The sequence below is a fragment of the Triticum dicoccoides genome, chromosome 5B (genome assembly GCF_002162155.2).
Source record: "Triticum dicoccoides isolate Atlit2015 ecotype Zavitan chromosome 5B, WEW_v2.0, whole genome shotgun sequence".
Taxonomy (NCBI): domain Eukaryota; kingdom Viridiplantae; phylum Streptophyta; class Magnoliopsida; order Poales; family Poaceae; genus Triticum; species Triticum dicoccoides.
In genome coordinates this window covers 307,256,573-307,268,696 of record NC_041389.1, presented here as the reverse complement: position 1 = coordinate 307,268,696, position 12,124 = coordinate 307,256,573, and positions in this window count along the sequence as shown.

Here is a 12,124-nt window from a genome sequence, read left to right as displayed (position 1 = left end):
GACCTCGACCGCGCTTGGGCGGGGGAGAGGTAGACTCGACCTGGCGAGCCTTTCCTTTCTCTGCGGCCTAGAACTTCCTTGGTGGAGCCATGAAGAAGAAGGAGAAGCAAGAGGGGATAGACTGGAAGGACGCGCGCCGCTCCGTACTTATAGCCGACGAAGGCCAACCGTCGACCTCCACGATCGCAGGTAATCATGACCCGCTTTGCATGCAGGGACTTGTCGAACCCGTGCGGTTACCGAGGCGTCGGGGGGAAGCGGAGGCGCCCACGTCCAATCAACCGCCATGCGGCGCTCAAGGCCGCAGGCTGTTAGGGCCCGCGACGCTTCGCACTTGCCCTTTCACCTCTCTGCTCAGCCAAGTCCGGGCGTGCCGTGGGCCCGGGGGCTACTGTCGGCGTTCTGGGAATGGGGGTCCCCAGACTTGCCTACCTGCGGCCTGCGGCGTGGCTCAAAGGAGGCCCAGCACAGCCCATCTTCATCAACACAAGCTCAAGACCCTCGCGAGGGGCCAAGCCGCGCGGGGCGGACGACAAGGAGCTTCCTCAGGCACAGCCTCGTCAGACTGGCTCACGAGGAGGCGGAGAGTTCAAGGCGGGGTACCTCGCGAGGTGCCCATGACGCAAGCCATGACGACCAAGGGCGCCAGTCGGGCGCCAGCCCGCGCAGTGTCCTCCTTTCCTCTTTGGTGCAAAGGGGGCAAGCACAGGCGAGAGCATCAAGCAAAGGCATCCATTTCGGTGCAACAATACCAAGACCAGCCCAACGGCCTTAAGGAAGTCATTGTCGAGCCCAAGCAGGCGTCACCACCAGAGCCTTTGACAGGCGAGGACCAACTTTAGTCAGGATAAGTGTACCCGCTGTTCCCCTTCAAAATGGCCAATTGTTGGCGCCCTTCCCGCTCAATATTTTGGAAGAGGCCCAGGGCCTTTGCCTATAAATAGGACTAGCCACCCCCTGGGTAGAGGCATCTAGCATCGAGAACCCAAGAGCCAGAGCCAAGCAGCACCAGCCAAGAACAGACCCTCGTGAGGCTGTTCTTCCTTGTATTGTTCATCATCAGCCTGAGAGGCAATCCACCACACCACACACTGGAGTAGGGTATTACACCACAATGGTGGCCTGAACCAGTATAAATCTTGTGTCTCTTGTGTTGTTCTATTTAGTAGTTTAGGTCCTAGCGATTCGGCGAAGAGCAAGTAGGCAGAGGGTTCAATCTCCGCGCGCACCCCAGTGTTTGAACCTCAAGGGTCTGCCGGAACCCGAAATCCGACAATGACCTGCACCTCCTGCGATCCATGATTAGCGTATGCCTGCTCCTGAGGAATTAGTGGTACCAGATAATCATCGCTTCCAGCGTGGCCGGTGGGGCCATCACGGGGCTCCTGGAAGAGCTCAGCTTCTGGCGCCTCGTCCCGCCAGCTTGGGCTGAGGAGCGAGCCTTGCTCGCCCTCATGCGGGTGCCCTTGGTCCATCATGTGGGGCACGTATTCTTCTGGGGCCGTCATCCCGAAGGCCGCGCCATAGTGCTCCGCATGCCATGCAGCTCTGCTTGATGTGCCCACCTGGGGGTGGTAGCGCGGCGGGCCAATGGGGCCGTGGGTCGCGACAAGTCCTTCTTCGCTGGCCGGGAGCGGAGTCAGCGCTGCCGCTGGCCCGGTGCTGATAGCTTCACTGGTGTTGGAGTAGCCTTGGAGCCTGCGGGCGCGCGTGGAGCCCCCGCGCGGGCCGCCCTGGACCTGAGATGGGAGCTGGGTGGAGAAGGGGTGAGCCCCCGAGGCAGCAAAGCCGAGGAGCTCTGCCACCCGCTCCAGCAGCACGTCGCGGCCGCCCTCCAACAGCCTGCACTGCAGTAACTCTCGGGCCACCATGAGCGCGGCCCTTGAGTTCGCCTGCTCCCGGCGGGTGTACGGCATCGTGGCCGCGGCGTGACTGGAGGCCCTTGCTGCCGACCGCGCCTGCCGCGGCATGAGAGCTGTCGAAGCCTGTCCGCGTCGCCCATGGCCCGCAGCGCCCTGCGGACCGCGAGCTGCCTTGCGCGGGCGGGCCAAGCCGCCTAGGGATCATGGTTGCCCGCCTGGTCGCCGGGCATGGTGATGACGATGCGACGGGACGCGAAGTGGCAGAAGGTGGATCCCGGCGCACCCCTACCTGGCGCACCAGATATTGGATTTCGGGTTCCGGCAAACCCTTGAGGTTCGAACACTGGGATGCGCATGGAGATTTTGCCCTCTAACTACCTGCTCCTCGCCGCTTCGCTAGGATCTAAGCTACGAAAGGAACAACACAAGAGACACAATGTTTATACTGGTTAAGGCCACCATTGCGGTGTAATACCCTACTCCAGTGTGTGGTGTGGTGGATTGCCTCTTGGGCTGATGATGATGAACAATACAAGGAAGAACAGCCTCGTGAGGGTCTGTTCTTGGCTGGGACGATGAACTGCTAGGAGGAGTTCAGCCGTCCTTCTCTCTTGCTATGATGCTACTTGGTTGTTCTCTTCCAGGTGCCTCTACCCTGGGGGTGGCTAGTCCTACTTATAGGCAAAGGCCATGGGCCTCTTCCCAAATATTGAGCGGGAAGGGCGCCAACAATTGGCCATTTTGAAGGGGAACATCTAGTACACTTATCCTGAATAAAGTTGGTCCTCGCCTGTCAAAGGCTCTGGCGGTGACGCCTGCTTGGGCTCCACAATGACTTCCTTCCTGCCGTTGGGCTGGTCTTGGTTTTGTTGCACCGAAATGGATGCCTTTGCCTTATGCTCTCGCCTGCGCTTGCTCCCTTTGCACCAAAGAGGAAAGGAGGACACTGCGCGGGCTGGCGCCCGACTGGCGCCCTTGGTCGTCATGGCTTGCGTCATGGGCACCTCGCGAGGTACCCCGCCTTGATCTCTCCGCCTCCTCGCGAGCCAGCCTGATGAGGCCGTGCCTGAGGAAGCTCCTTGTCGTCCGCCCCGCGAGGCTTGGCCCCTCGCGAGAGTCTTGAGCTTGTATTGATGAAGATGGGCCGTGCTGGGCCCCCTTCGAGCCACGTCGCAGGCCGCAGGCAGGAAAGTTTTGGGACCCCCGTTCCCAGAACGCCGACAATTACCTTGTCCCTTGTCTTACCAACAAGAGGGTTTGTGACTCCTTGAACTAGTGCAAGATGTGGAAGTTGATTGCACTTGTTCTTGCCAAAATGATATGAGTGAGATTTGTTGGCGGAGTCACCCTCAAGAACTCTCTAGTTCTTCTTCTTCGGGATCCACATCATCTTGATGGGAATCCTTGGAGTTGTAGTCGTACTTGATGAAGTAGAACTTGATGTAGTCTTGGGAACCCACTTGACCAAGGCCTTAGGAGCTTCTTCAAATGCATAAATCTCCTCTTGAAGCTTGTCCTTGCCTTTTTGCTTGTGGTCTTGTGGTGGAAGATCATCTTGAGCTTGTGTCCCTTTGAAGGAAGTAGGATCATACTTCTCTTGTTGAGGAACAAACTTCGTCTTGGGGTATTGATCTTCTTCCCACTCAACTCCATTGGCATTGAACTTTTGTTCAAAACCAACACCTTGGTTCTTCCGGTGCCTTCCTTGCTTGCGTACAATTTCCTCGAATTGCTTACTCCCGGTAAGGCTCTTGTAAACACCTTTCTCTATAATTCCCTTCAATAAGCTATTTTCTTGCTCAAGTGTAACTTGGCTAAGAGGATCATTAGTGGAATCAAGAGAACTACTAGAAGCAACAACATTGGATTTAGCATGATTATTGTTACTACCAGAGGAAGAATCCTTCTTGTTCTTGTTACTAGACTTGACTTGAGCCATGTAAGTATATAAGAGTAAATGCTTGGCAATGTAAGAAGAACTTTTCTTACGAAGATCATCATTGATTGCCTTTAAGAACTCATGCTCTTGCTCAAGGTTGAGCTTTTCAAAGCGTAACTTCTCATGAGTCCTTAAAAGTTCTCGATGATCTTCTAAGATAGTTTCATGAGCTAACTTAAGAGTGTTTAGTTCTTTAGTTAGAAGCTCAATCTTCTCCTTATCATTGTCATTCGTTTTATCTTGATTAGCATGATTAATTGGCGTTTCATCATAGTATTGATCACTAGAGTTGTCAACAAGTAAATCATCATCACCTAGTAAGTCATCTTCATCACTATTGAAATCAACATACTCGGGGTGTGATACCTTTGGGCCTTTAGCCATGAAGCATCTTCCAAGTCCTTCATTTGGTGAATCAAATATGTCGTAGGAGTTGGTTGACACAAGTGCTAGACCGGCAACACCTTCATATTGAGTATATTCTGAGTCAGAGTGATAGCTTCTCTCGGAGTGATTGTCGGAGTCGGAGCCGGATACCCATTCACCAACATGAGCTTGATGTCTTCGTTTTATGTAGCTCCTTGATGACTTATCCTTCCTTTCCGAATCCTTGCTTCTCCAGGATGTTCTTCGTTCATAACGATCATCTCTACTCCTCCTCTCTCTTGGTGGTGATTCTTCTCTTCTACTTCTCCTCTTTGGTAAGTCTTCTCTTCTTTTGTAGGGTGTCGTACACACATTGGAATAGTGTCCGGGTCTTCCACAATTATAGCAATTACGCTCTCGACTAGAAGATCGTTTGTCATTGTAGGACCTTGACTTGGAGCTTCTCTCTTTGCTTCTACTCTTGTAGAATTTATTGAAGTTCTTCACCATTAGGCTCAATTCTTCATTGAAAGTTTGTTTCTCACTTGATGATGTGGGGGCTTCACATGAGGCTTTGTAAGCACCACTTGACTTGTTGTGAAGTTCCTCCTTATCCTTGAGTGACATCTCATGAGCAACAATTCTTCCAATGACTTCTGTTGGCTTGAGATTTTTGTAATTTGGCATCATTTGGATCAATGTGCACACGGTATCATATTTTCCGTCCAAAGCTCTTAGGATCTTCTTGATGATGAATTTGTCGGTCATCTCTTCACTTCCTAAGCCGGCAATCTCATTTGTGATAAGAGCAAGCCTAGAGTACATTTCAGCGACACCTTCACCATCCTTCATTTTGAACTTGTCAAGCTGACTTTGAAGCACATCCAACTTGGATTCCTTGACGGAGTCGGTACCTTTGTGCATATCAATCAAAGTATCCCAAATTTCCTTTGCATTCTCAAGACGGCTGATTTTGTTGAATTCTTTGGGGCACAATCCGTTGAAGAGGATATCACAAGCTTGAGCATTGTATTGCAGCATCTTCAACTCTTCCGTGCTAGATTCACGGTTCGGTTCTCTCCCATCAAAGAATTCACCTTGCAAGCCAATACACACAATAGCCCAAACGACGGGGTTATGTCCAAGAATATGCATTTTCATCTTATGCTTCCAACTAGCAAAATTTGTACCATCAAAGTAAGGACCTCTATGGTGGTAGTTTCCCTCGCTAGACGCCATACTCTCCTAGGTTGTGAAACCAAGGCTATGACCACCAAAAGCTATGGAAATCAAAGCAAATGAGACCAAAGCTCTGATACCACTTGTAGGATCGAAAGTATGTCTAGAGGGGGGTGATTAGACTACTTGACCAAATAAAAACTTATCCTTTTCCCAATTTTAGTCTTTGGCAGATTTTAGCTAACTTAGCACAAGTCAAGCAATCTTAACACAATTCAAGCAAGCATGCAAAGAGTATATGAGCAGCGGAAAGTAAAGCATGCAACTTGCAAGAACGTAAAGGGAAGGGTTTGGAGAATTCAAACGCAATTGGAGACACGGATGTTTTTGTCGTGGTTCCGATAGGTGGTGCTATCGTACATCCACATTGATGGAGACTTCAACCCACGAAGGGCAACGGTTGCGCGAGTCCACGGAGGGATCCACCCACAAAGGGTCCACGAAGAAGCAACCTTGTCTATCCCACCATGGCCATCGCCCATGAAGGACTTGCCTCACTAGTGGTAGATCTTCACAAAGTAGGCGATCTCCTTGCCCTTACAAACTCCTTGGTTCAACTCCACAATCTTGTCGGAGGCTCCCAAGTGACACCTAGCCAATCTAGGAGACACCACTCTCCAAGAAGTAACAAATGGTGTGTTGATGATGAACTCCTTGCTCTTGTGCTTCAAATGATTGTCTCCCCAACACTCAACTCTCTCTCACAGGATTTGGATTTGGTGGAAAGAAGATTTGAGTGGAAAGCAACTTGGGGAAGGCTAGAGATCAAGATTCATATGGTAGGAATGGAATATCTAGGTCTCAACACAAGTGTAGGTGGTTCTCTCTCAGAAAATGTATGTTGGAAGTGTAGGTTCATTCTGATGGCTCTCTCCACGAATGAAGAGGAGGTGGAGGGGTATATATAGCCTCCACACAAAATCTAACCGTTACACATAACTTGCCAAACTCGGTGGGACCGAATTGAAGAACTCGGTCAGACCGGTTTAGCAAATCTAGTGACCGTTAGGATTTTCGGTGGGACCGACATACAACTCGGTAGGACCAATATGGTTAGGGTTAGGGCATAACATAATCTCGGTGAGACCGATTACACAAACTCGGTGGGACTGATTTTGGTAATAAGCTAACCAGAGAGTTGGTCAGGTAAACTCGGTGGGACCGGTTCGCTCATTTCGGTGAGACCAAAATGTTACGAAAAGGAAACAGAGAGTTTACATTGCAATCTCGGTGGGACCGATCGCTCATCTCGGTGGTACCAAAACGTTACGAAGGGAAACAGATAGATTACAATCCCATCTCGGTGAGACCAAGATCCCTATCGGTTAGACCGATTTGCCTAGGGTTTGTGGCAGTGGCTATGACATCTGAACTCGGTGGCGCCGGATAGAAAGAATCGGTGGGGCCGAGTTTGACTTTTGGTTTAGGCCATATGAGGATGTGAGATAGTAGTTGAAGGCTTTGGAGCATATCACTAAGCATTTTGAGCAAGTAAGCCATTAAGCAACACCTCATCCCTCCTTGATAGTATTGGCTTTTCCTATAGACTCAATGTGATCTTGGATCACTAAAATATAAAATGTAGAGTCTTGAGCTTTGAGCTTGAGCCAGTCATTTTGTCCGTAGTATTTTCAGGGGTCCACTTTTCTCATCCATGCCATGCCAATCATTGAGCTTTCCTGAAATATTTAACTTGAAGTAGCATTAGCTCAATGAGCTATATGTTGTTAGGAATTACCAAAACCACCTAGGGATAGTTGCACTTTCACCTTCTCGCCCTGCTGGAAACAGAGCTATACGACGTTGTAGAGCTTGTCCAGAGTGGGGGATATAAGCACGCGCCAGCCCCCGCGCCCTGCCGCGAGAATGCACCATCGAAGAACATGACCCAGCCATCTGGTGCCTCACTTCCTGGGGAGAGAGACCGATCTTCGCCCGCCTTGAGCCCTGGTGCCTCCGTCCATTCAGCCACGAAATCAGCAAGTGCGGCTCCCTTGATGACCCTGGTGGTGCTGAACTCCAACTGAAACGCCTGCAGCTCGATGTTCCATTTAGCGACCCTCCCAGCGGAGTTGGAGCTCCTAAGTACCCTTTCCAATGGGTAGGTCGTGACGACCTTGATGGGGTGACCTTGAAAGTAGTACCGCAGCTTACGCGAGGCCACCCAGAGCGCGAGTAAGAGCTTCTAAGGCATGGGGTACCATGCCCTTGCATCCCGCAACACCGTGCTTACGAAGTACACCAGATGCTCGACGAGGGTAGGTACGCTGACGTGGCCTGTGTCTTCTGGAGGTTGAGGCGCTTCCTGGGACGATGAAGCCCCCAGCGCCTGGTTGTTTGGTGCGGCCTCTTCAGCCCTGGTGGCGTCTTCCTGCTGAGCTTGGTCCTCCGCTGTTATTGTCATGGTCCTTGCGAGGCTTTCCTTGTCTTGTGTCGCCCCGGCTGAGGCCATGGCTGGGCGGGACGCGGCCTTGGCCTGGTGTTCCTCCCGAACCGCCACCAGGGCTGCGCTGGCGGAGTAGGGAGTGACAGCAAGGTAGAGCACCAAGGACTCGAGAGGGCGCGGTGCCACCATCATGGGAGGGCTGGTCAGGTATTTCTTGAGGTCCTGAAATGCTTGGTCGGCCTCCTTTGTCCACTCAAACGACCCCTTCTTCTTCATCAGCTGGAAGAACGGTAAGTCACGCTCCCCCAGCTTGGAGATGAAGCGTCCTAACGTAGTCACGTGCCCGGTGAGCTTCTGCATTTCTCTGAGGGTTTGTGGCGGGCTCATGTCTTCGATTGCCTTGACCTTCTCCGGGTTGGCTTCGATCCCCCTGTGGGACACGAGGAAGCCTAGTAGCTTGCTTGAAGGGACGCCGGACACGCATTTCTCCGGGTTGAGTCACAGGTCTACCTGGCGAAGTCTTGCGAAGGTCTCCTCCAGGTCCTGGATCAAGGTCCTTGCCTCCCGAGACTTCACCACAATGTCGTCGACGTAAGCCTCGGCGTTCTTCCCGAGTTTCCAGCCCAAGGCAATGTGCATCAGCCATTGGAAGGTTGCACCCGTGTTGCGCAACCCAAACGGCATGCAAGTGTAGCAGTATACCCCACATGGGGTCAGGAAGGCTGTCTTCTCTATGTCTTCTACAGCCATCTTGATCTGGTGATAACCTGAAAACACATCCAGGAAACACAGCAGGTCGCACTCGGTGGTGGAGTCAACGATCTGGTCAATGCGGGGAAGCGGGAACGGATCTTGGGGGCAGACCTTGTTGAGGTTGGTGAAGTCGACGCACATGCGCTCCTTTTCCCCCTTTTTCGGCACGACAACGGGGTTTGCCAGCCATTCGGGGTAGCGAACCTCGGGAATAACACCTGCCGCCTCCAGCTTACAAGTTTCTTGGATGATGAAGGCCTGCTTCTCCGTGGACTGCCGCCTTGCCTTCTACTTCACAGGGCGTACGTTGGGGCACACATTCAGGTGATGCTCAATCACCTCCCTTGGGACCTCCACTAGCTGCTTGGGTTCCCACGCGAACACCTCCTTGTTTGCACACAAGAATTTCACCAGCGCTTTCTCTTGGTCAGGGTCGAGGTCGGCACCTATGGTGAAGGTGGCTCCTGAGGACGTGTCTTCCTCAACTGGCACCTGCTTGGTCTCCGCCTTATCCTGAGTGAACAACTACTTCTTCTTGGTTGGTGCAGCTTTCTTGGCCTTGGAGACATCTGTGTCTGTGGGTTGCACCACCGCGGTGGCCTTGAGGGCCAGCTTGAGTGCCATAAGAGCCCCCTTGGTATCTCCAGCTATGGTGAGGACGCCGCTGCTCCCGGGCATCTTCATGAGGTTGTAGGCTGGATGGGTTGCTGCCATGAACTGAGCCAAGGCAGGGTACCCAAGGATGGCGTTATACGGGAGGCCGATGTGGGCAATGTCGAAGTCGACCAGCTCCGTGCGGTAGTTGTCGTGGGTGCCAAAGGTCACGGGAAGACGGACCTGCCCTAGGGAGCTGGAGCAACCGCCTCCGACACCCGAGAAGGGCTTGCTTTGTCGGAGCCGCTCCAGTGGTACATGAAGGAGGCTGAAGGCCTCGACTGAGAGCACGTTGAGGCCGGCACTGCCGTCAATGAGGGTATTGGTGATAGCCACCTGGCAGATGGTGGGCGTGCAGAGCATCAAGAGCGCACCCGAGCAGGCGGTGTTGACGGGGTGATCCTCCGAGTCGAAGGTCAGGTCGGCCTTGAGCGCCACCCAACTCGGGGTAGCTCCTTGCCATGCGAGGATGGCGCTGATCTGGCGAAAGAACGGCTTGGCGTGGCGGTCTGAGGGTGGCGCCTGCGAGCCGCCCAGGAGAGTTGCGACGACCGGGAGCGCCAGCGCCGCATAATGGGTGAGGAAGAGGTCGCGCAGTTCCTCCCAGGAGGCCATAGAAGACGCCGGCAGGTTGAGCAGCCAAGCGCGCGGGACGCTAGTGAGGGCCATGGGAAGCCAGTTAGCCATGACCTTGTCGTCGCCCCCGTCCTTGAGGACGGCCTCCTCGTATGCCAGCAGGAAAACCAGCGGGTCCGCCGTGCCGTCGTAGCGCGGCGGCATCTCTGCACCTACCGTAAGGCGGGGGCCAAGGCTCGGAGCCCCCTGGCCCCAGCGCTGGCGCCGGCTGCCGGGGCCGGAAGCACGATGTTCGCCATGAGGGCGAAGCGCGGTGTTGGTGGAGTGCGGGTCGATGGAAGGAGAAGCTTCGGCGCACCCCTACCTGGCGCGCCAAATGTCGGATATCGGGTTCCGGCAAAACCCTTAAGGTTCGAACACTGGGGTGCGCACGAAGATTTCTCCATACCGAATCACGCCCTCAGCTTCGCCGCGATCCTTAAGCTAGATCGATGAACTCATAGCACAAGAGACACAAGATTTATACAGGTTCGGTCCACCGTTGTGGTGTAATACCCGACTCCTGTGTGGTGGTGGTGATTGCCTCTTGGGCTGATGATGAACAGTACATGGGAAGAACAGCCTCGTGGGGAGAGGTGTTCTTGAGCTGCTATGGTGTGTAGATGAACTGATGATCTCCCCCCTTCTACCGTGGTGGCTAGCCCTATTTATAGAGGCCCTGGTCCTCTTCCCAAATATTGAGCGGGAAGGGATCCAACAACGGCCATTTTGAAATGGGACAGCTAGTATAAGCTATCCTAACTAAAGGTGGTCTTCGCCTATTAAAGGCGCTGGTGGTGACACTGTCTTGGGCTCCACGATGACCTCCGTCCTGCCGTCCTACTGGTCTTGGTCTTGCTGCACCGATATGGAAACCTTTGCCTGATGCCTCGGTACTCCGTGCCTGCACTTGCCCCCTTAGCACCAAAGAGGAAACGAGGACACTGCGCGGACTGGTGCCCACCTGGCGCCCTCCTGGTCTTGATCGTCATGGCTTGCATCATGGGAACCTCGCAAGGTACCCCTTGCCTTGATCTCTCCGCCTCCTCGCGAGCCTCCCTGGTGAGGCCACTCCTGAGGAGGCCTTGTGTCGTCTGCCCCGCGAGGCTTGGCCCCTCGCGAGGGTCTTGAGTGTTTGGTTGATGAAGACGGGCCGTACTGGGCCACTGGTGGAGCCACGCCGTGGGCCGCAGGCAGGCAAGTCTGGGGACCCCCGTTCCCAGAACGCCGACAACTTTCAACCTTTTCAGAGTTCATTTGAGGTTTGTAATAAAGCTTGGCCCAAATTGGACAATGTTTTACCATGACATATATGCGCCATGACGTGACACCATGCCAACTTTCATGACGTGACACCATGCCAACTTTCATGTATAATTTTTCTAGCCATTTTGGTGAACTGGAGCATGTATTTGAAGTTCAGATTTGAATTATGGAGATTAAATGCCTAGGAAACTCAATTAGTGTACAAAAAGGTCAAACGAAAGCCGTGTGCCTACCAAACCGTGGCCGATGCCTCCCGCGAACGGAGTTGTGCGTTTTGATTGGCCAGAACCCAAACCCCACGGATCGTACGTCTGCATCGTTGGATGCTCCCAGATCAAACGGCAACCCTCAGCCCTTTCGACTGCACATGCAGTACATGGGTAAGCACTATGCGCATGTGTCGTCTAGCTCACGCTTCCTTCTCTTGTATGTTTTCTAAACAGTCTACCGTTTCCCGCCATTCCTCTCATTGGTTTCCCGCCTCTTCTCCCATAGGTTCCCCGCTACCAGTGTTAGTGCTAATTGAAGGCTAGGCGGCGACACACCAGCCATCGCACACAGTTTCTAAAAGAAAAAATGTGCGTGATAGGAGGGAGTAGGTCCCATAGGGTGACCAGCGTGAGCAAAATGGTGCAGGTACTGGCTTAACCGTGTGCGATGCAAGTGCGCTGTAAAATCTACACGACTACGCAAGCGCGAGCAAATGGTGGAGGTACTGGTTTAACCATGTGCGATGCAAGTGCGCTGTGAAATCACAAATACTGCGCAAGCGCGAGCAAAATGGTGCAGGTACTGGCTTAACCTTCTGCGATGCAAGTGCGCTATGAAATCACCACGACTGTGCGATCTTGGCCACTCCCGCCCCGCATCAATTCCTTTTCCCAAATTTTAGTAGCCGCCATACTTCAACCATCGCCCACACTCCTCCAACACCGACCTTATAGTAAAATTGCAGTAGCCGAGGCATTTGAGCCGTCGCCCTCCCTCGTCCACCACCATCTCCGCCAACCATTACTAAAAAATTCAGTATTCACGGCGTATCCT